Source organism: Myxocyprinus asiaticus, chromosome 41 (genome assembly GCF_019703515.2).
Source record: "Myxocyprinus asiaticus isolate MX2 ecotype Aquarium Trade chromosome 41, UBuf_Myxa_2, whole genome shotgun sequence".
Lineage (NCBI taxonomy): Eukaryota > Metazoa > Chordata > Actinopteri > Cypriniformes > Catostomidae > Myxocyprinus > Myxocyprinus asiaticus.
The window spans coordinates 28,973,090-28,994,534 of NC_059384.1; the positions used below are offsets into that span (position 1 = coordinate 28,973,090).

Below are 21,445 nucleotides of genomic sequence, written 5' to 3' on the forward strand. Positions count from 1 at the left end.
TGATCACACAATGAGTCAATATTACATCCGGTTCATTCGTCACACTGGAAATGGAAGGTCAAGTTGAACGCATACCATGCATACAGAAAATTCCAATACTGTGCAGAAATAGTACGAGTAGTATGTTTGTATACCATTCCAAAAATAGTCCTATTTTCCATATGCTTAACCTATATTCCATCGTACTTAAACTGCCTTCGGAATCATTCAAGAGACACGAGAGATCAAGTTTAAAACCAATCCATCATATTTAAAGAAGACCTCTGCATGTGAATCATCTGAGGCAGGGTTCAGGTATCCCAAACCAATGAGGATGGATGTCATATCATGACAGCTGAACAAACAAAACACGATCATCCAAATTCAATTATGCAGCAATAATGTTGATGTGAGGTTTAAAAGTGAAATTGAGGCCTGTTGTTTTAGGCAGAGGAGAGGGAGTGAGTGAATCTTACCTAAGTGTGTGAAAAGAGATGGTCACATAACCCCCTGAAAAAAACGACTGCAGTTTATAAAGCCTTATATAGGGCTTGGTCTGGAGATGACTGCTTGATACTCTAGGGAGAGTGTCATACAAGACAAGGGCTATTTTCTGAAATAGATTTTAATATATTTTGGCTAAAAATGGTCAGATTCCCTCTGGATTCATCATAAGGGTTTCCCTTTGACATTTTCCATAATAAAACCACTCATGATCAGGCAACAGGCATGTGATTGCACTAACTAGCAGACCTCCATTGCAATTCAGATTTATTAGTGGTGCTTGCTAAGACAAGCATTCCTATTAATAAAGCTCATTCTTATGAATGCGGATATGTTTAAGGTTATGTGTAGAGTTTCAATGGGGCTCACAAAAAAAAAAAAAAAAAAAAAAAAACACACACACACACAATAAACACGGTGTATGAATGTCACGAGACACAACCAGACACAACATTAGATGGATCCCTTCATCCCAATGTAAGATTTTTGCATGTTTCATTGTCTGCTAGGTAAAAATGTAACAATGCAGGATGAGTTATGTGCCAATGTTTAGGCTAATACTTGGGGTTAGTGGTAGTGGACAACGGAAATGATTTTCAATGGCCGATACGATATCAAGAGGGTGGCAGATGGCCGACAATACAATTTAATGACCGCAAGCTAGATTTACACAAAGTTAAATGAACACTAACAGAATTGGCTTATTATCCATTTACAAGGCTGTCGTTAGATATTGAAATTGACATAGGGGCGAGGTAACAATCAGCCAAGCAGATGGGGTTGTTGGCCCATTTAGTTTAGTCTCAAAGTGAATAAATATTGGCCGATTAACCCTTTAGCAATACGATCAAACCGGTGTGATTACACTAGGCTGGGCTCAGAGGCATACAATTCAAACAGGTACGATCTGCATTTGCACTAGTGTTTACCAGCAAAGAGGGACTAAAGTAGATATCATAATGAACCACCTGTTCAAATAGTCTTTTCAACATCACAATATCTTTATTTTTATGTTACAAACATTCAAACAATCACTTAATAAAAAAGTTTAAAGCCATTACCGTCGGAGCTGACTGTTTTGATGCAGCAATGCGGCCATGTTATCTGACGTCAAACAAAGAATATGTAAACTAGTTAGTCAACTCAATTCTCACCACTTCCAGTGCAAAAAAAGTGGAAGGGCAAGGTTTTTAGAACCTTCTAAGCTTGATGAACTCAGAATCCCATGCTGCATTGCAATGTAAACAATATGGTGGAGTGCACAGTCATAATCAATCATTATAAACATCTAAATATTATATTATAGATTTGATAATATACAGTATAATCTCTCCTCACGTGCGGAAGGGTTAATTGGCCTGGCCGATATATCGGTATATCACTAGTTTAGGGTTTTGGAAAACCCATAACCTTAGTAACAGCAAATGCGGCTTTATTTTGCATGAATGTCTCGAGACTTTTTCCAACCAGAAGGTTCCCTTCTAGACATGACCCTTATCTGGGAGCAGATATCAGAGACTTGGGGATGGGCTCTTATGACTTGGGCCTGTAAGCAACCAACCAAGAACAAACACATAGCAACACCCAAGCATCATAGCAGCAAATCTCGCATGGGAAAGCATTAATAATACTTTCTTCTGAATAGTAAGGTAGTTATATTTACAACAGTTCATATGTGGGAGCCCCTCACCAATAAAAGCATTAATAAATGTCAAGTAAAAAGAAGGTCTTGGCAGGTTTTACAGTCTTTTTGTACAGGCATTTAGGCATGAACCTTTGCTGAAAGAAGTATATACTTAATATACTGCACTAAATGGTAACAGCATGATAATTTAACCACCCATTTCCACACAAGGCATAATAAAAATGAGTTAGCCCTGTAGCTGTTTAACCACAGAACCAATTGGGTAAATCCCAATTTCAGTGCCTATCTCTTGCAGAACCAGACTATTGACTATAAGCATAAAATCTAGTCCACATTGTAGCTTATTCTAAGACTTTCTGACCAAGCAACGAACCATTTTTCAACCAGTTTACTTTTTTGGGTTACATTTATTGGTATGTAAACCACAGTAAATCCTGCAGCAATACACTCAAATTCATCATGAGAAAGAGAAAGGATAGTCTGAGAAAAGGGTAAGTAAAAAAAAAAAAAAAAAAAAAAAAGACATTTCACACTCTGAACACCTGTTTTCCCTGCTGGCCTATTTACAGATCCAGGACAAATGCTCAAATATTTCAGTTTCACTGTCTCTCCCGCTCAAACGCACAGGTGACACACCGTTTGCGTTTCCCCTGCATGTTAGTTACAAACCCTCTACAACATACACCAGTTTTTAGTCAAATTAGGTCTCAGAGATTGCTTTTCAGGCCTTATATGGCTACAAAAGTACATTGAAATAAAAGGCGGAAACTGTCTGACAGACTATATCATGGTTAAAAAGAAACCACAACAGACTATAAGATGTTCACCAAATTAATTTCCCAGTACAGAACTGAAAATTGCTTACTAACCATAAACACATTTTCTATTTCCATTTTGCTCTCCTTTAATCTTTGGGTAATAAAGCTGAAAATAAAATGTAGGCCTGTATCTCGATATTTTCAACCTTTTAATGATATTTGATGTACATCTCAATCAGCCCTCGTTGTAAGTAAATCACTCGCATATGCAACCTAATTTCACACAATCTGATCAAAAATATTTCCGTTATTAGCCACTGGCAAGTAGTGTAAATATTCAGATTTCACTCACCAGTGATTAAGTTGTGTAATGGTGAAGATTAACTTCAGCACAGAGATCCATTCACTGTGTGTTTTGTCTCATGAGCACACACACAAAAGAAAATGTACCTTATTTGGCTGCAGTGGGTCCAGAGGTGGCGGAATGTCACCATCGCCTTAGCTGAGCCGCGATACGCTATAGTTACATTTGCACTGCATTCAACGAGGTCAACTCTGATTTTGGTTCAACTTTTCCACGGACTGTTTTCTCAACATTCTCCATTTTACAGCATCTACAGACCCCTGTAGATATAGCCTGCAGCCTGTTGGATGGTAAAAAGTATTGCAAAACTCAAGAGCTTGTAGATTTGAGGACTTGTACAATACATATTTGTACACGCAGTAAAACATTTTTTTTTTATTCATTCCATGTAATGTGTGTCTAAACACGAGATCACGCACTCATTTTCATTTCATAATGTCCCTCTTAATATCCTTTCTGTTGTTTCCAGTCAGTTGCTAATCAAAAAGTAAAAAAATAAAAAATAAAAAATACAATTTCACGGATGCACCAAAAACAACTGCTTGACTCCTCTCTAGTTAATCCTCGTTCGAACTGCTGGTATGCTAAGAGAGCACTGGTTTTACATATATTAATTAAAACTCACGTAGATTCTTGTAAAAAGTACAAACAATGCACAAAAATAAACATGTAACAAAATGTGTAATAAATATGTAAAAGAGCAATCATACATTATAAAGTATTTTAACTTCAACAAACACTGAAAATATTGAAGAATTTAACTAATAGGGTCCTAGCATCTATGCTAAAACCCATAAAAAACCCATGCAAACCCCATGCCCCATAAACCTAATGTTTTTTTACAAAGTGGTTTTGATAGAGTAGCACTTAAGTGTTAGATGTGGAATTCAATTTTCTTTCTTAACATAACTTAGACAAAATGAATGCAAAATAGAGAACTAACAGTAAAAAAAATTTTTTGCAAGAACTAACAGTAAAAAAATAAGGAAGTGTTATATTTAATAAGGGTTAGGGTTAACCAAATAGCAATATTTTACAATATAGGCTACTGTATATTTTTGTACCAACTTACATGTAAGCATGTAAAACACTGGGACATTTTTTTTTTTTTGTTATGATACAAATGTTGAATCAGAGTTCAACAGTTCGAAAGAAATGACTGGCGGAAATGAATGAAACTTCCCAACATTATTGCCATTTTAGCTGTTGAAGTTTAAATTAGAGAAGCTCTTACAGGTACGGCAATAGCACCGCCCACAACCACAAAGCACTGCAAAGGGTGGTGCGAACTGCCAGACACATCATTGGAGGTGAGCTTCCCTCCCTCCAGGAAATATATACAAGGCGGTGTGTGAAAAAAGCTCGGAGGATCATCAGAGACTCCAGCCACCCGAGCCATGGGCTGTTCTCACTGCTACCATCAGGTAGGCGGTATCGCAGCATCAGGACCCGCACCAGCCGACTCCATGATAGCTTCTTCCCCCAAGCAGTCAGACTTCTGAACTCTTGATCTCCCACGATCAAAATACATCAGCACTGCACTTTATTACCCTTACTCTTATATCTCACTGTCATAAATTATATTATTATTATATTATATTCTCTCTTAAGAACTGACTATCAACCGACAGCCTGAATGTCAATACAGTGCAATACTGTACATTCTATATATATATATATATATATATATATATATATATATATATATATATATATATATATATACACTTTTTTATATATTTTAATTTTTTATTTTTATTGATTAATGTGTATCTATATAGTGCGTATTGTATACTGTACAGTGTATGTTATTATTTGTATATTGTTGAGTGTAATTATGTGTATAACAGATGTTTAAATTGTGTTGTGTTAATTTGATGTTATTGTAAATTGGTATATGTCTCATCACTGTCACGACTGCTATGTTGATCGGAACTGCACCCAAGAATTTCACACACCATTGCACTTGTGTATATGGCTGTGTGACAATAAAGTGATTTGATTTGATTTGATGATTTATGTCTTAATGCCCTAGTAGTTGTCTTGACACGAGGAGGGGGTGTGAAACCATCCCACTGCAGTTTTTACAAAAATTTATGGGCAAGTTAAAAGCATATTAAGACCAGTGCAATAATCACAATGCTTCTTATTTGTAGATTGGCAACAAAATCCTTGTGAATAAATCATAAAAAATAAATATATTATTGAGCCCTATTTTCATATGATGAATAAAATAAATGAGATTTTTCTTAAAATCAGGGTAACAAACCTAGAGTATTATGCAGCAGGCACACTACTAACGCAGGCTACAGTAAGGCCATAGGTATATTGATGGTCATCTATACAAGTAGGCCTATTTGACTGATATATTCAGTTGAAGTCAGAAGTTTACATACACCTCAGCCAAATACATTTAAACTCAGTTTTTCACAATTCCTGACATTTAATTGTACAAAACATTCCCTGTCTTAGGTCAGTAAGGATTACTACTTTATTTTAAGAATGTGAAATGTCAGAATAATAGTAGAGAGAATTAATTATTTCAACTTTTGTTTAAGTTGGGTCAAAACATTTTGTAGCTTTCACAAGCTTCTCACAATAAGTTGCTGGAATTTTGGCCCATTCCTCAAGAAAAAACTGGTGTAACCGAGTCAGGTTTGTAGGCCTCCTTGCTCACACACGCTTTTTCAGTTCTGCCCACAAATCAGATCAGCCATTTTGCTACAACTTTGGAGGTATGTTTGGGGTCATTGTCCATTTGGAAGACCCATTTGCGACCGAGCTTTAACTTCATGGCTGATGTCGAGATGTTGCTTCATTATATCCACATAATTTTCCATCCTAATGATGCCATCTATGTGAAGTGCACCAGTCCCAACTGCAGCAAAGCACCCCCAAAACATGCTGCTGCCACCCCCATGCTTCACGGCTGGGATGGTGTTCTTCAGCTTGCAAGCCTCACCCTTTTTCCTCCAAACATAACGATGGTCATTATGGCCAAAAAGTTCCATTTTTGTTTCATTAGACCAGTGGAAATTTCTACAAAAGTAAGAACTGTGTCCCCATGTGCACTTGCAAACTCTAGTCTGGCTTTTTTATGCCGGTTTTGGAGCACTGGCTTCTTCCATGCTGAGCAGCCTTTCAGGTTATGTCGATATAGGACTCGTTATACTGTGGATATAGATACTTGTCTACCTGTTTCCTCCAGCATCTTTACAAGGTCCTTTACTGTTGTTCTGGGATTGATTTGTACTTTTCGCATCAAAACTACGTTTATCTCTAGGAGACAGAATGAGTCTCATTCTTGAGTGGTATGATGGCTGCGTGGTCCCATGGTGTTTATTACTTGCGTACTATTGTTTGTACAGATGAACGTGGTACCTTCAGGTGTTTGGAAATTGCTCCCAAGAATGAACCAGACTAGGTCTTGTCTGATTTCTTTTGATTTTCCCATGATGTCAAGCAAAGAGGCACTGAGTTTGAAGGTAGGCCTTAAAATACATCCACAGGTACACCTCCAATTCAGTACACCTCCTATCAGAAGCTAATTGGCTAATTGTCTAAAGGCTTGACATAATTTTCTGGAATTTTCCAAGCTGCTTAAAGACACAGTTAACTTCTGACCCACTGGAATTGTGATATAGTCAATTAAAAGTGAAACAATTTGTCTTAACACAATTGTTGGAAAAATTACTTATATCATGCACAAAGTAGATGTCCTAAACAACTTGCCAAAACTATAATTTACTAATATTGAATCAGTGGAGTGGTTAAAACAATTAGTTATAATGACTTCATCATAAGTGTATGTAAACTTCTGACTTCAACTGTAGATACAGTTGTGCTCAAAGGTTTGCATACCCTGGCAGAAATTGTGAAATTTTGGCATTGATGTTGAAAATAAGACTGTTCATGCAAAAAAAAACTGTCTTTTATTTAAGGATAGTGATCATATGAAGCCATTTATTATCACATAGTTGTTTGGCTCCTTTTAAAATCATAATGGTAACAGAAATCACCCAAATGGCCCTGATCAAAAGTTTACATACCCTTGAATGTTTGGCCTTGTTACAGACACACAAGGTGACACACACAGGTTTAAATGGCAATTAAAGGTTAATTTCCCACACCTGTGGCTTTTAAAATTGCAATTAGTGTCTGTGTATAAATAGTCAATGAGTTTGTTAGCTCTCACGTGGATGCACTGAGCAGGCTAGATACTGAGCCATGGGGAGCAGAAAAGAACTGTCAAAAGACCTATGTAACAAGGTAATGGAACTTTATAAAGATGGAAAATGATATAAAAATATATCCAAAGCCTTCAAAATGCCAGTCAGTACTGTTCAATCACTTATCAAGAAGTGGAAAATTCGGGGGATCTCTTGATACCAAGCCAAGGTCAGGTAGACCAAGAAAGATTTCAGCCACAACTGCCAGAAGAATTGTTCGGGATACAAAGAAAAACCCACAGGTAACCTCAGGAGAAATACAGGCTGCTCTGGAAAAAGACAGTGTGGTTGTTTCAAGGAGCACAATACGACGATACTTGAACAAAAATGAGCTGCATGGTCGAGTTGCCAGAAAGAAGCCAATGCTACAAAAAAGCCCGGTTACAATATGCCCGACAACACCTTGACATGCCTCACAGCTTCTGGCACACTGCAATTTGGAGTGACGAGACCAGAGCTATGTTTGGAGAGGGGTCAACAAGTATTGTCAACAAGTATTGCAGCCCGAGACGTTAATGTGACCTCAGTTGTGTAAACAAAAATATTCAATGGGTGAAGAGGTGAATTAACACTTAAATTTCGGCCTGTTCCTCAACACATTTGTATGGCTTCAGAAGAAATTAAATATAGTGCACAAGTGATATGAACAACTTTATGGTGCTGTTATGTGCTTTTGGAGCTTGACAATCACAATCACAATCCTCTCATCCCTCAACCTTGTGCTTCACGGATGAAAAAATCATAAAGGTTTTGAACAACGAAGGGTGAGTAAAATGGCAGAAATATTCATTTTTGGGTGAGCTATTATACATTATACAACAGTTAGTTACGGTCCTCGAATCTGAATGGACGAGAGACGTTCCTTGACTGCTGATGTCTCAGAATAGCAGTACTCCGATGCTTCACTCTTTGTATCACTCTGCTTTTGTTCGTGACATTCTAAAATAAAGTTTAAGCGCAGCACAGATGTGTACAAGAGCTAGTTGTGTCTTCAATTTTTTTCTTGTGACATTAAATATTTTAGCCAGCAGGTGGCGACAAAATACCATTTTTGTGTGTTATGACTAATGGTCGACCGATATATTACCGAAGCCGATAAATCGGACGATATTCTGATTTTTTTTTAAATTATCGGCCAATAAATTTTCCTGTTTGGCCGATTTGTTTCTTGAGGGCATCAAAAATTGCCTGCTTGCATGTAAAGTGACTGAGATATGTAAAAGACCAGTCACGGTTCGTTTTCTTGTTGCGTGTCATCGTGTTACTACAATAATAGACTGCTGTGTAACACAGTCTGATTTAAACGGTCCGCATATCAGAGCCGCCGCAGAAGCGTTTGAGCTCATAATGTTAAAGTGCTCGCCTGTTTTATTCTCCCGCTCTCTCCTCAACAGTTCCCTGTAACTTTTAACTGTCTTGTATAATAATAAAAAGGCAAATATTAATAAAAATAATATCATATACCGTCTGCAAATATGCGCATATCTCATTTAAACAGATGTAATAAACCAACCTCACACATCTTCAGCAGATCCAGCATCCTGTGGAGCGCTCACAAATCTTCCTCTGAAGCACGTATTCTAACAGTCTCTCCCCAACAGTTCCCTGTAACTTTTCTAATGATAATAGGTAAATATCAATAAATCTTCTATTATATACCATCTGCAAATATGCAGATATCTAATTTAAAAATATGTAATTCACGAACCTCACGAAAATCCAGCATTTTCTTCCCGTCGACCACTCATCTAATATCTTCCTCTGAAGCGCATATTCTATCAGCCAGAATCACAACTTCAGGATCAGGATCAAAAGTTCCTCTGATTCACAAATCATGACAGTCACTTTGTGACAATCCAAGCGGGCGATCCAGACCATTTAAACTGTCAGGAGGTTGCTGCTCGCGCTGCATCCACACGAGCACGTGAGTGCAACTTCAAAGCAAAAGCGCTTCGTGTGTGCTATAAGTAAATATCTTATTCATTATGCACTGTATGTGCAGTTGGTTTGATTCTGTATTTTTTTAGAAAATGCGATTTCTAACGTGGACATGCCATCCATGGCTGCTGGACTACTGTGTGTACTGTTATTTCCTTCTTCCTAATATATTAACAATTTCTTCATGTGCAAATAAATTACAAAAATTTGATGACGAAACAAAAATCAGTAGCGCTATCTACCATTTAAAATATAATATAAATTTGTTTTATTCTTTTTTTACAAAGTTTAAGTTTTGTGCGAAATTTAGTAAATATAGTGCTAAATATGAGTTTATTCATTTAGCAGTTTTATGTTTATGTTATTTACTATATTAAATTGTGATATCGGCATTGTATCGGCCACCCTGCTCTCTGGATATTGGCATCGGCCATTAAAAAACCCATATCGGTCGACCACTAGTTATAAGTGAGTTCATTTGAGTCAGCGCTGCCAGTCAGCAAGCCGTTTCTTTGAAATCATCGGCAATTGCCTCTCACTCCATGATCACTCGGATTACTACTAGACTAAAACTGGGAAATACAGCTTCAGCATAAAGGCTTATCACAGCTGAGAGACACCACAGATGAAATAATCACACATACTCAAGTTGCTTACCTACTGGAGTTTCTGCATTGGGAGCAGAATTCAGACATAAACATTCAATATGGCGTCTCCAAAACTTGTGTAATTAAGTGCACTTAAGTTGGTGTTCATATAGAATGAACTTCAATAGTTAAGTTCATTCTAAATGAACACCAACTTAAGAAAAGTTGATGCAAGTAGAATAAACTCAGATTTGCAATTGAAATTGTTGTTTCTACTTAATAATTTTAATTGAATTGACTCAAATTTAGATCATACAATAACACAGCTCAAATTAAGATTGAAAACTGATTCTAGGTGAATCATAAGATAAACAAACGCAAGAAATGCACATATGCCTGTACTTCAGTTGCACATACACAAGGAGAACTGAGATTGAGGGTCCTACTTGACCAAAGGGGACACAGATCATCCTAACGGTGACATCACACCAAACTACTTGCAACAAAAAAAACAAAATAAATAAATACTACAAAAGAGCTATAACCTCTATGAATTCTTAATAACAACTATTTAAATGTCTCCATATGATCCCTTTGACCAAGGAAACATAATTAAATAATTCAATTCCTCATAGCCATAGTCTGAGTTAATAACACTTGAAATCTTAAGTCTATGGATTTTTAAGATAAATAAGTTCAAGGAGCATATATATTGGAGTTAAGCCCACAACTTTCAAGGGATGTTTAAGACAACTTGACTTTTCCAGTTACAATGACAACATTTGGGTTTACAGTGAAAGCAAAATCTTGAATATAAAAAAAAAAAAAATAAAAAAACAAGCAACACTAAGCCCATACTTCAGCCCAAACAAGCTTGAAAGCCCTTAAAGCCCCAGTAACAAAATACAGCAATAGCATTTGGCTGACTGCACGGCAAAAGCTGTGAAATAGAGACGCGTGCGGCAAATCACTGCCACATCACTGCAGGCGTCTGAACAGCAGGTGCTGAAATGAGAGCAGGAGGTCACAGGGACTGAATGAGACTGCTATGCTTTTAGAGGCACTTTCAGGGGCAGCAGGGTAAAAAAAGAAAAAAGGGACACCCCACAGACCCCATATACACCGTCCAATTTCTGTGAATCCCACTCACAGGGTGACTCACCTCTCATGGAGGAAATGGCAAAATATAAATAGCCACTTTCACCATTTTCCCAACCCTTTCTCCTTGAGTCCAGGCCCCTCAGCTCAGTAGAATCAGGGGCCTCAGACAAAACGTCTCTCACTCATTCATTTGAGCTTGCTCATTCTCTCTCTCTTTATTTTTTTACGTAATGAGAGGCTGTGGAGAGACCTGTCAGTGTGACAATAATTACAGAAAATACACTGTTCACCAGCTGCAACAAGCCCGGGCTCCAAAACATTCATACACAACATAAACACAACTGTGAGGTCATGGAAAAACCAAAAGAAAAAGAAAAAAATCAAACTGAGAAGTTGTTAGGCTACTATATCAAGGACAACTCCCAGACAGTGAATACTGGGTTACTTTAATAAAAAGACAGTGGAGAATCAAATAACAGTAGTTATGACTGCTCATCCCTGTAATTTAGATAATGTCAAGCCCAGTCATACAGGCCTTACCCTTACTTTGCCATCACATAAACACAAAATACATCAACTGACAGCACAGAGGAGGAATATTAACATTTCAGTCATCTGGCGAATCAGGTGTGTAAATGATAAAAAAGAAAACAAGAAAGTGATAAGAATAAAGAAATATAATGAAATGGCTTGACCAGAACAGTTTTCTTTCCTGAGTTGACGTATGTCCTATTGAAACAAATTTTGGGTGGGACATTAAGAAGGGCTGTCCCTTTAAAATAAAAACCACCAGTAGTTTTTAGTTTTCGTCACTGCAACATGATTTGCTACCAGGGTAGCTGACATACTTTTGGGAAGTTGATTTGTCTGGTGATGAATATTTGAAATATATGCTTTTAAAAAGTAACTGATCACATAGCAGGGCTCAACATTAAGGATTATTTTTCTAAAGAAAAAAAAAAAAAAAGCTCATTGTATTTTTATCAATGTAGTTTTACGTATATATATTTAATATTTTGCCTATATTTTTTTATTAAATGTTACGTTTTAACATCAGTAATTGATTTTTAATTTTCAACACATTCTTACTGATGACTCCAAGACTTTCAAAAATTATTCTCACAAAGCAACCAAAATGTAACCATGATAGCCTTTAATTAAAGGTACACTCAGTAATTTCTTGGTTTATGTCATCTTGGACTTAAAACTGACACCTAGCAGTGTGGATGCAGCATCATTCAAACATAATAGTTTTAAGTTACCGATGCCATTGAACAAATTCACTATTCACAGTCAACAATGACTGCTTTAATTCATGAGTGAAAGTGTCCAATAACAGGGAGATTACTAAGGTTAAGTGAGTAGTATTCAGCTGGTCTTGTGATCCTTACATGGCCGCCACCCATGAGGGGACCCTCTCCATGTAGAAGGCTTCTATACAGCCAATGATTTTCGCAGTGTCAACTGCCACTGTGGCGGGTGATTTTTCCTTTCTGTCAACAACTGTCAGCTAAAGAAAATATAACACGTTCCAGTCCTCTTTAGGCCTACAGTCAGCAAGGTCACAGGTGGTTAGACAGAACAGCCCCTGAATAGTTTCCCGCTGCTCATCGATAGCAGTAAATCTAGAAGCAAGATGAAGGCAATGTTCAGAACAGTTCATGGCATCGGGACGAAGGAAAGACTCTCGTAATGGTAGAGTCTCGAATTTAATTACCCAACACCACATACACACATTTTCTGGTAATAATACCATTATATTCCCAGAACCGAGTGATTTTCATGATGTTCGTTTCCAACAGTTTTTGATCGTGCAGCCTTCTGGTATTGCGGACAGACCGAACTAAAATTTGTAGTATTTTTCAATGATGCAACACCAATCCTAATTGTACAGCGTGAGACAAAGCGAGACCGGTGCAGTCCAATTTCCAAACAAATGAGTGAATAATATGAAATTAAAAAAATAAAATAATAATAATAATCTTCAGACTTTTAAGCAATTCATTTTTAAAAATGTGTATTTTTATTTGTATCTCATGTTTGTCAAATCCAATTGTAAAATGCAATAAAAAAATTGGCTGGCAAGAAATCTGACTGGCTGGTAAATTTTTTCATCTATCAGTCACCTTGGCTGGTAGGCTAAGTTAATTTTGGACCTTGATATACACATTTATAAGTAATTTAAGAGTGAAGAATACCGGGGGACATGGGTAGCTCAGCGAGTATTGACGCTGACTACCACCCCTGGAGTCGCGAGTTCGAGTTCTAGATGCGAGTGTTTGCTAAATCAATATTTTACAGTGTGAATGCACTCACATGAATCCAGGGCATGCTGAGTGACTCCACAGTCAGGCTTCCCAAGCAACCAATTGGCCCGGTTGCTAGGGTGGGTAGAGTCACGTTGGGGTAACCTCCTCATGGTCGCTATAATGTGGTTCGCTCTCAGTGGGGTGCATGGTGAGTTGTGCGTGGATGCCGTGGAGCCTAGCGTGAAGCCTCCACAAGCGCTACGTCTCCACGGTAACGCGCTCAATAAGCCACGTGATAAGATGCGTGGATTGACTGTGTCAGACGCGTAGGCAACTGAGATTCGTCCTCCACCACCCAGATTGAGGCGAGTCACTACGCCACCACCAGGACTTAGAGGGCATTGGGAATTGGGCATTCCAAATTGGAGAGAAAAGGGGGAGAAAAAAAAAAAGTGTAGGAAGACAGAAAGTGGGTGGTCGCTACGGAGCTCATTTGCCACGGTTGGTTTTAACTGATGGTTTTAACAAGTATATACAATCAATTTACACCCTTGGAGCTCACGGTAGGCCTATCTTTAAAGGTGTATAAGTTATTGTTAAAAATCAACTGGCATATGGAAAAAATAATGGGATTTTTACTTCCAGAACCAGACTGTTGTGTTTTATTGCTAGTTAGAGGCAGGTGATATCAGGGGGACGGACACTTTCATTCTAGACAACATTTAATTGGACAAAAATGTGGATACGCCCATGAGTGCAAGATGAGTCATCAAAAATTTTGATCAGTTTTCCCAGAAGAGAACAACTTTAATTCACGTGCATATCCAATTACCAGCTAGTCAAAATTCTTACCGGACAATTTATTAATTTTTTTATTGCATTTTACAAATGGATTTGAAAGACATAAGAGACAAATTAACAATAATATACACATTTTTTTTTCTTCAGATTATTCACTCATTACAACAAAACTAAAAATGTATATTTTAAACTACATGCTGTCATATGAACAACCAGTAAGAAACTGAATCTCATGAGCCTTGAGTATAACACAGTAACAGTTATGTAGTTTATTCAAAGTTAAATTAAAGAATATTCCAGGTTTAATACAAGATAAACTCAATCGACAGCATTTGTGGCATACTTTCCCCTGCTTTTCTTTACAAAAGCAAAAATCAAGGTTAAAGTGAGGCACTTACCCGTAAAATTTAAAATACAAATTGTTTCAAAAGTATAGCCAGAGGACATAAACAATATGCTTGTTATCATGATTTTAGTGTAATAAAGTCACTTACTAACCTTTTTCGGTGTAAAGTTATAGTCAGTTTTACAACTTCATTGTCATGACGGTGTAATGTCAACAAACCCTAAAACGACTGTAAAAATGAGGATTTAAACAACTTTACGGCTCAAATAATACAAGTTTAAACAGAAGAATTAATGTAAATCCTTTTATAAAATTATAAGTTTCACATTTCTGCCTTTAAACACTCAAATTTGTTTTTTGAAGATGCACTCAGTAAGATTTTAGCTGGCTCTTACTCGTCCCATCGGTCCCAGAAGTACTTGTGGTTTTGGATTCTATACTGACACCCATCGTCCTGGATTCTGGCAGTTTTATTAAACGCTGTCGCTTTATACCAAAGATGTTTGTTTATCTTCTGTTTTGTTACTCAAGTCTGTTTTTCTTAATCTCATACTACAAACGAATTATCATGCATTGTGCGTGGTTGAGGCTGCAAGAGGTAAGTAAATCTAAAACTTTTATGATATATATTATATTTATATTTTAGGATAGCGTTCTCCTCGAGTGAGGCATTTGTCTATGTTCTTTAAGCAGACTCTGATATTTTTATTAGAATAAAGTATATTTATTAAGGAAATGGTTACCATGCATAGCATTAATCATCGCATGTAAAGCTATAAATAATATATTTCTGCCACATTCTGTGATCGGAATCCATATCAGATCGCAATCGGATATTATTTCAAACAGCATGAAATACAGAGCTTTTTATTAAAACATTGAAGGATAATTGCAAATGCTGACCGTAATTTTGACATATAAAAAAACAAGAACGAAAAACATTCAGGAGGCATAAAATACAATTAGTGCCTCAGTTTTTGCTTTATTGGCTAAAATGCTCCGTTCTCTACTTTTCCCTGTGGAGCCCGGAAGCCTGACCTCTGGCCTATTTCTGTAAGATCTGAATTTCTGCGTTTTGAATTTTAGAATATTGAATTCTGAAGTTCTTCTTCAGGTGTAATTTTATAATATTCTGAATAGTTATATCTAATTCCACCTCTAAAACAGAACACACAATCTCCTGTTTATAATTACAAATCTATAAAATATGCTACAAAAACAATACAATTTCATTACATGCCACATGTCTAGAATTCAAAAGTGTGGAATTCAAATTCAAAACTATAAAATACTTAATGGAAAATTCAATTGTGTTAAATGCCACATCTAAAATTAAAATGTACAAAATTCACATTAAAATCTTTTTGTCATTAATCGAGCTCCATAACTGTAGGCCTTCAGAGCCCCCTTGAAGAAAAACTGGAACGCATTACATTTCCTTTAGCTGACACAAACAATGGGCCTCATTCATGAAAATGTCATTAATATACGAAAGAATTGGGAGTAATTTCGGCATAAAATGGAGTTTCCCGAAAACGTTCTGCCGGATTCACGAACGCTTCCTATTCCACAGATTTGTTAATACAACTTGTGTTTGTTAGTGAATTCCAAACATTCGTAAATAGAGTGCACGTGCACATTCATTCACAATTATCATAATCCACGCCCATGAAAACGGCAGATAAGGAAGGCTTCAGACTCGCTAGTAAATGAGAATGTGGGGGGGAGGGGGGGGGGATTTTCTCTCCTTTTCTGCCCAATTTGGAATGCCCAATTCCCAGTGCGCTCTAGGTCCTCGTGGTGGCGTAGTGACTCGTCTCAGACCGGATGGCGGAGTATGAATCACAGTTGCCTCCGCGTCCGAGACATTCAATCTGCACATCTTATCACGTGGCTTGTTGAGCACGTTACCGCGGAGACCTAGCACGTGTGGAGGCTTCACGCTATTCTCCACGGCATCCACGCACAACTCACCACGCGCCCCACCAAAAGCGAGAACCACATTATAGTGACCACGAGGAGGTTAACCCAACGTGACTCTACCCACCCTAGCAACCGGGCCAATTGGTTGCTTAGGAAGCCTGACTTGCAAATTTGCGACTCCAGGTGTGGTAGTCAGCGTCTTTACTTGCTGAGCTACCAGGCCCCCCCCCAACCCCCGAATAGGAAGCTTTTAACATATATGCGAACAGTTTTTTAAATGGAGTGCATTCACATTGTAAAATATTGATTTAGCAAACACTCGCATCTAAAAAGAAACTGATCAGAGCTTTGCTGTCATCAGAGGTTCTTTTGTGAATTAGTCGAAAAGGTCAATATAAAATGGTTTGACATGATGCAATAGTGTAAATAATTTCAGTTCATGCAGACAGGTCACAGAAGGATGTCCACTTTCTCTGATTTAGTTGAGCGCATCACTAACCTCATTGGAGAAACTTCGAGTAAATCCGACTGTACACAGCCTACTTCCATTGCAACAGCAATGCCTGAAGAAGTTGTTTGACCGAAACTCTGTACGATATTACAGATATTAAAAGCTATACGACAGTGTGCAGGCTTTTCTTTTTTTCCCGTTTGTAGAGCCGAGGAGGGCGGGGCCGGGCTGGAATGAGACACACCCGGTCCCCAATCAGCCTGATGGGGCACGCGAGGGATAAAGGCGGCCGGAGACGACAGTTCGAGAGAGAGAGAATTTTCTTTTTCTCTCTCTCCTCTCTCTCTCTCTGTCGCTCCGTTTTGGCCTTTCCCTCGCCATTTTGTGTTGTTGTTTTTTCCCCTCCTGTCTCCTCCCAGGTCGAGGAAGGCGGGGAGGACCCGCCGGCAGTCGGGGCATAAGGCACGCCCCCCCCCGGAGAGGAAGGGTGGTGGGGGATGTACGTCATGCCGGGGGCTCCCCGGCCTGAGGCAACGCCGGGAGGAGTGTAGAGCCAAGGAGGGCGGGGCCGGGCTGGAATGAGACACACCCGGTCCCCAATCAGCCTGATGGGGCGCGCGAGGGATAAAGGCAGCCGGGGACGACAGTTCGAGAGAGAGAGAATTGCAGACAGCTGTACTGTGTGTTTTTGGTTGTGTGTTTTGGTTGTGTTTTTTGGTTAATAAATTATTATTTAAGTTGTCAAGCCGGTTCTCGCCTCCTCCTTTCCATTGAACCCCCTTACACCGTTGTATTGTTTAAGCACTGCCCGCGATGTGTTCATTTATGGTTTTACCACTGACCATATGTCAACTGAATGCGATGTACCGATGCCTATACTAAATTATGAAATCGAAATAATAGAGCTTATATTACATTTAAAAAAAAATGGTCCAGCCAGTCACATTAGAGGTCATTATTTTTGTAAAAAAAAATTTTTAAGAAAACCAAATGCAAACCCATGTCAAGAACTTCTTTGAAAAAAACAAAAAATGCAAGCAGCAAAGAAAAGTTTCTAAATAAAAGCTTTTTTCCTTTTTTATTATTTGTTAATTTGTAAGGTTAATTTCACTCTTTTTTTTTTTTTTTTTTTTTGGTAACACTTTACAATAAGGTTCCATTTGTTAACATTAGTAAATGCATTAGGTATCATGAACAAACAATTAACAATATATTTGTTACACCATTTATTAATCTTTTTTAATGTTAGTTAATAAAAATTAAATTGTTCATTGTTAGTTCATGTTAGTTCAAAGCGCAATGTTATCTAATACAACTTTTGATTTTAGAAATTAATTAGTAAATGTTGAAATTAAGATTAATAAATGCTTAATACATATTCTTCATTGTAAGTTCATGTTAACTAATGTTATCAAATGGAACCTTATTATAAAGTGTTACCTTTTTTCATTACTTATTTCATTTTACTTCTATCAAAAAGTCATGGCAGTTTGTCTGAAAGAACACAACAGGTTCGTATTTCTTATGCACGATTTACACGTGGTCGGGAGAAGGTGTAAAAAAAATTTTGTACCGACTAACGTTTTGAAAATACGAAAACTTTCATGAATCAGAACATTTACATCAGACCGGCTTTACGAACGATTTACACAAAAATTTGCGTTCTGCTCGTGTTTCATGAATGAAGCCCAATGAGTGCATTTACGTGCATATTCTTGCACCGATAAGCCAACAATGTGTATGGTCATGTGAACGCAATAAACGCCATTCCTTTATCGGTGTAAGGTCATAAACGGTGTAAGAATAAACCGGTCAACACGGGTAGATTTTTGCCCATTACGGCAATTTCACGTGGCATGTAAACACCTTTACCGGTGTTCTTACTGGCTTATCCAATGTGCTCACTTGTTGAGCGCATGTCTCTTCACGGTTTGACGTGAAAAGCAGAGAATAACGCGATTATTTAAAATCTCATGTAAACATGGTTTTCTTGCTTTGTCAGCTTTTTAAATACGCTGATTTTTGGAAGTAATCAGCACATTGGTGTGCATGTAAACATGCTCATTGATAGAAAGGAAAAAGATCCTGCCACACTGCGATATTCACCAGCCAAATAGAAAATGTACCCACATTTGGCGCCTGGTGGGTGTTAATTTCGGACCTTGCGTATATCAAATAAAAGTTTATTTTTGTCAATTTTTTATAAGCACACTAGCATATATGGCCACAAAACAAACAGATATGGACTAAAAATGGTTCAATTTTGATTTCATGAGGTCTTTAAAAGAAGAGTGAGGCTCCTTGTAGACTGACAGGAGGTGTAGTGCGCAGATTTCTGCAAAGCAATGCACCGCACCCCACAGAGAGCAATCATGAGCTGGAAAATGTATATCCGGTCACAAATATTACTATTGATTACAAGAAACTACTTAAATGGAAATGAATGATTCAGATGCTAGCTTATGCTTCTTTGATGTGGATGAGACACTTGTGTGTTTGCTAAGAAATCTCACACGATGAGCAAAGTGTAAGGAACCCCCCTGCCCCATCTAAACATTCTCTGAATTTGATCATAACTCGCAGCTGAATGTGAAAGCAACGGGAAAAGCATGAGATGCCATGAGAATCAATAAAACCATCAAGCTGAACTATAGGGTTAATTCACACTGAAAAGACATCTTATCAGTTCACAACACATCTAATAAAGACAAAAACAATGAATGCAAGCAGGAACAGTATTGGTTTGTCTATCAAGTTTATGTTGTCTTTACAACTGTTGCATGACAAATACACATGCACTATAATCAAAATAAAGATTTTAATTCAGGTATCAATTATTAAAGCTCTACTGAAGAGATGTTAGTCAAAATCACCATATTGACAGTGCTTTATGTCAATCAAATAGAAATTTGCACTTTAAATGTAATAAACATCCATTTATTTCTATCCTAACACTAGTTTATGCACTAAGATTTCACTGCAAGTATTATTTAATGCACTATTTCATTCAGGCTTGTTGAATCAAACAGACATTTTCCTATATTTCTGTAATATACATGTGCGTGCATGCATGCATGTATATATATACATGGAGGTAATGCAGTTTGTCCTATTCACAGCAGTGTTAGGCCTGATCATAGCCATAACAAAATCCCTTTACAACAATAAAGAGAATTGCGCTGATTTATCCATGACACACTTATCTATTCATCTTAAATTTTTTATATATTCATCATGATCATTTCTAATCAGTTAACCAATCACATCCACTGCTTAAGCTCTATGCGCTACAATGAGACCTTAAAAACTCTTCAACTATATCACAAATAATCTTCATCTTACCCTTAAATGATCAGATCTGCACCGGCGACTCCCGTTCTTTCGCCGTGTATCCAGCACACACTCGATGATCAGCACTATTTAGATTGCAGACGTGTTTTTCAGCCGCATATTCGCAATAATGATTTCATGGGAAGGGCTTTCCAATGTATCCAGCGTGAGAACAGCGCCTCGACCCGACTCACTGCTGCGCAATCTAACTTGATAAATGAGGCGGGGCTAGCTAGAGCTGAACGCTTTCCCATTGGTTATCCAGTGGCACCTTGTTTCCTCATTGGTCAATGTCAACGTCCATCAATTATATACACTGCGGTCGACCCGAACGTATGTGCATACTATAACATTAGGCAAAGTGGAGTTTCGGTGGTTGTAGGTCAGTCTCGCTGTTTGAGCAACCCTGTGATGCATATATTATAAAATCACTTTTTTTTGTTTTTTGTTTTTTTTGGGGTTTTTTTTTAACTTCAAAACAAGGATAAAATCATTACCGATCTTTTTTTTTCCTTCTTCTAAATTTATGAATGTTGAGAGAGTTACACATCTGTCCTCTCCCTGCAATTGAAGATAAAGCAATATCACACTAGCAAGAGTCCTGCGATTATGGTTGATGTGTTCTGCTTTTATACAACTCTTCAACAAACAAGTAAATAATACTACAGCTGAAGTATGTTACTTTTGCTGTGTTAAAATACTTACTCCTATCCCGGCTTAATATGTAGAGACAACTATTAGTAGCCATTCATAGGTTAATTTTATCGAAAACTGTAAGCACTGTGTTTCTGTGGCGCTATAAAAAATTCTTCTGCTTGTTTTGAGAGCCGCTTAGACCCGCCTCAGCAACGTTACTCAACCAATGGCATGAGTTGGGGGTGGGACTAACTTTCTGACCAGTGGCAGACGTGGGGGCATGTTCACAAAGCTGTTTTGAAAACATTGTTTATTTTTGCAATTCCATTCAGTAGGGCTAGTGTCAAAGAAACTACATACTTCAGCTTTAAAGGAATAGTTCACCCAAAAATGAAAATTCTCTCATTATTCACTTACCCTGATGCCATCCCAGATGTGTATGACTGTCTCTCTTCAGCAGAACACAAATGAAGATTTTTAGAAGAAGATAGAGCTCTGTCTGGTACTTATAATAGAAGTACACAGGTGCCAGCACTTTGACGGTCCAAAAGTCATATTTAGGCAGCATTAAAGTAATCCATGTGACTCCAGTCGATCAATTAAT

The 21,445-nt window shown here is 37.7% G+C and overlaps 1 protein-coding gene across 1 annotated transcript in view; it reads right to left on the reverse strand.

The window, feature by feature from the left end:
• LOC127431977 (cytoplasmic protein NCK1-like) overlaps positions 1 to 20,309 on the reverse strand; it is a 64,504-nt gene extending 44,195 nt beyond the window's left edge. Inside the window, exon 1 of the mRNA XM_051682682.1 lies at positions 20,218 to 20,309. The gene's annotated coding sequence lies outside the window, so the exon portion shown is untranslated. The remainder of the gene's footprint in view (positions 1 to 20,217) is intronic.
• Positions 20,310 to 21,445: the final 1,136 nt, after the last annotated feature.